The sequence below is a fragment of the Hippopotamus amphibius genome, chromosome 3 (genome assembly GCF_030028045.1).
Source record: "Hippopotamus amphibius kiboko isolate mHipAmp2 chromosome 3, mHipAmp2.hap2, whole genome shotgun sequence".
Classification (NCBI taxonomy): domain Eukaryota; kingdom Metazoa; phylum Chordata; class Mammalia; order Artiodactyla; family Hippopotamidae; genus Hippopotamus; species Hippopotamus amphibius.
Window position 1 is genome coordinate 154499079 of NC_080188.1, and position 3513 is coordinate 154502591.

The following is a 3513-nucleotide window of genomic DNA, read 5'->3' on the forward strand; positions in this document are numbered from 1 at the left end:
AGGGGAGAGGCCCCAGGAGCTGGGGCACCAGGGGAAACCCCCAGCTGAGAGCCTTGTCTGACCCACTGCAAGGAGGCAGTTTCTGGGCTGCGGTGAAGTGAAACAAACGTTGATTGGTGGCAGGTTTACATCTCATGAAAACCTCACAACAGCCCCATGAGAGGGACTATTACCATCTCCATGTTATAGACCAGAGATGTGAGTAACTGCCCAAGGTCACACAGCCTCTGTGACTTTAAAGCCCAGGGTCTTGCTTGGTGGGGAAGCAGGATGGGAGTCCCTCCTTAGTTGAGGACCCAGGTAGAGCTGCTTCTCCTAAGCAGGCTTGTTGAGAGATACATGGAAAGAAAATTGGCATGGGAGAAGGGTGGGGGCACCAAAGGATTCCGAGGTAATTTTCTGAAGGGCAGAGATAGGGAGAAGAAAAATTAGGATGAGACACACACATACACACACACACACACTCTCTCGTGCATAGGCTCTTTATCCAGCTAGCCAGCTCCGCCCACATCCCCATGCTCACTCTTACCTGGCTCCCCCTTCGATCTGTCCATTTGCTCATGTGCTTCCCTCGGGCTGACACCCATCTGCAGCCCATCCCCCTCCCCCAACCCCAAGGGGCAAGGCATTGCCTTCAAAACTGAAGATTTCGAAGATTCTGAAATGCAATCCCATGTCAGGGGGTGGGAGGGGGATGGTGTGATAGCCTCTGAGCAGGTCGCTGACCCTACATCATTTAAGCTGTCACCTCTCCTCTGTGAAGTTGTCCCTGATTCTCTTGGGCACAGTTAAGGGATTCCTCCTGGACCCCAGCCCATTTTGCCTTGCTATGTAACTCTTCCTCTGCATGTCGCTCTCCCCCGGATGCTGACCTGCATGAGAATGGGGACTGAGACTTAAATCCCAAGGATCCAGTACAGACCCTGGCACATAGCAGGTGCTCAATAAATATTTGTGGAATGTATACACAGTGATAATTACATCTACTACGTATTGAGTTCCTGTTACAAGTCAAGCCCTATGCCTTGGCATACACTCTCTTTAACATGCATGACCATACACATCAATTTTAGTACCTTTGTTTACAGATTGCAAAAAACTTGGCTCAGAAAGTTTAAGTCACTTGCCCAAGGGCACAAAGCCAATACAAGGAAGTTCTGGGAATCAAGGCATCCCTAAGAAACTCCCAGCTTGGCCTATCACACCAGTGGTTCCAACCCTGACACTCCCTGCTCCCTTAACTTCCAGGTGCGAAGTTCCGTGACCCTGTCTCCTAACTATTGCTCCTCCTCTCCTCCTGGCTGCCGCTGCTCTAGTCTGAGCCTGCGTGATATTGCACCGGATTCAGCCTCCAAACTGGGGTTCACATGTCCAGATGTGAGCCCATCATCCATCCTCCATTTGACTGCCAGAAGGATCGTCCAAAATCACAGAGCTGGTGATCCCTCTTTCCTCTGAAATGCTCCAAGTTGCCTCGTATTATCAGGAGAGGGTCCTGGTTCATTAGAACCCAGCACCTGCCTCCCTTTATGAAGTCACCTCCAGCCCCACCAACTCTAAGCTCTGGCCTCACAGACCTGTGTGGCCGTATTTTCTCACCCCTGCACTTTGTACATGATGTTATCCCTGCTGGAAAAACAGAAGAGCCCTTCCCCCCTCCACTGTCCTCTCATCCTGTAACCCTCAGCTCAAGCAGCAGAACAACCCCTCCATGCAGCTACAGCTCTAACCGCGGCTCTAGCCCTGGAACTGGTCACTTACTGCCACATGAGACAGTGAGCTTTCTGAGGGGCAGGACTGCACTTCACTCATCTTTTGTGCCCAGTGAATTAGCTCTTATTTGGCATATAAGAGATGTTCAGAACACTTTTGTTGAAACCTCTTGACCTCATCCATCCCCCTGGTTCCTTTGGCCTCATTCGCTCTAATCTTCTAAAATACAGTTCCGTAGCATAGCTCCTTCCCTGCCTCTGCATGCACTCCTGCCTGCACCCCCTGTATTCTTGTCACACACGTGGATTATGGAGCCAGGAAGGTCGCTTCCTCTCCTAAAAGCCTGGAGGCTCTTGATCCATCCACTCTTTGCACCCCTTTGACACTCAGCAGTTTCATTATTCAAGTGTGTGTGCCCAGGAAACCTGCGTGCCCTGGCAGAGAAAACAGAGCTAGCAAAGCGCTGGGAGGCCCTTTGCCAGGTGCCCCTGCAGACTACCCGCAAGTCACTCTCCTGATGGGCCCAGTGTCTTCCTTCTCCCTCTCAAGTCCAAGCCCTGTGGGGTTGTGAGAGATCTTATGCTACAGGTTGGATGCAGACTGATGCTGGAGGGCAAACCTCAAGCCCATGTCTTCCAGAAAGAAAATTCTCCTATTCTCAGCAACTCATTCTCTCTTTCCAGGGAAAGGCCCCAGGCTCAAAGCCTAGGACTTAAAGAGTGGCAGTCACTTTCAAGCAATTGTCAGAAAGGGTTCAACAGAAACACATCCCCACTGCAGACTACCCTTCTTCAAGAGACCCCTAACAGGGCCCCCAGGCTGCAGAGGCCATGTCCACTGGCAGGACAGAGGCCACAGACCTCCCTAATTTGGTGCCCATCTCTTCTCCTCACAGCCTTCAGGAGGAAACAGGGCTGGGAGGGGCCCAGATGGGGCCACTTCATTCCATCCCAGTTTTCCTTTGATCCCTGAAGTCCGAAGGAGAGGGGAAGGGAGTGGCCATTGGCTTGGATCCTAATCGTGGCTTGCCACTAACTCCTTGTGGGACTTTGGGCCAATCCAATATCCTTTCTGGGTCTCAGTTTCCCCTTCTCTAAAATGAAAGCTGGACCAGCACTAGTGGTTCTATAAGGGCTCTTGGATGATTCTGTTGGCCTGCGGGGTTTAATTCCAAAAGGACAAACTGAATTACTCATCAGGGTAGGAAGTGGAAGTGATGATTACCTTTACCTACCTAAAGGTAAGTGACAAGTTGCAGGGACAGCCCTGCCAGGAATACTGTTGTCAAGAGCTCTGAAGGTGAAAACGACCATCGGGACCTGTCCATGCACATTAGCTCCTGGGGTGCCGGGTGCTGGGATCCAGGGTCAGACTCAGAAGGTTGGGAGGGCTACACTTAGAGGTGGACACTCAGAAAATCACCCCGTGCCCTGGCCCCAGGCCTGGGTGAGTCCGGAGGGCCTCATCCCCTATTCAAGGTTCTCAGGGCCAGTCCCAGAAGGCTGGCAGAGGCCAGGCCTAGGAACGAAACCGGAAGAGGCACTTGGACCCTGGTTCCCAGAGTGGGAGAAAGGGGTGGGCACCCGGGCAGAGGGAGCCCTGGGGATTGGCAGCGGCTGTGGGCAGGGCGGGAGGGACGGGGGAGGAGCCAACCCGTACGTGTGAAAAACTCTGGCGGGGGGCCGGGCTCTTCCCTTCCTCCTCCTCCTCCTCCTCCCCCCTCTTCCCCACCTTCCTCCACCCCCTCCCTTCCCCTCCCCTGCTCCCTCCTCCTCCTCCAGCTCAGGTTGCAGCTTCTCT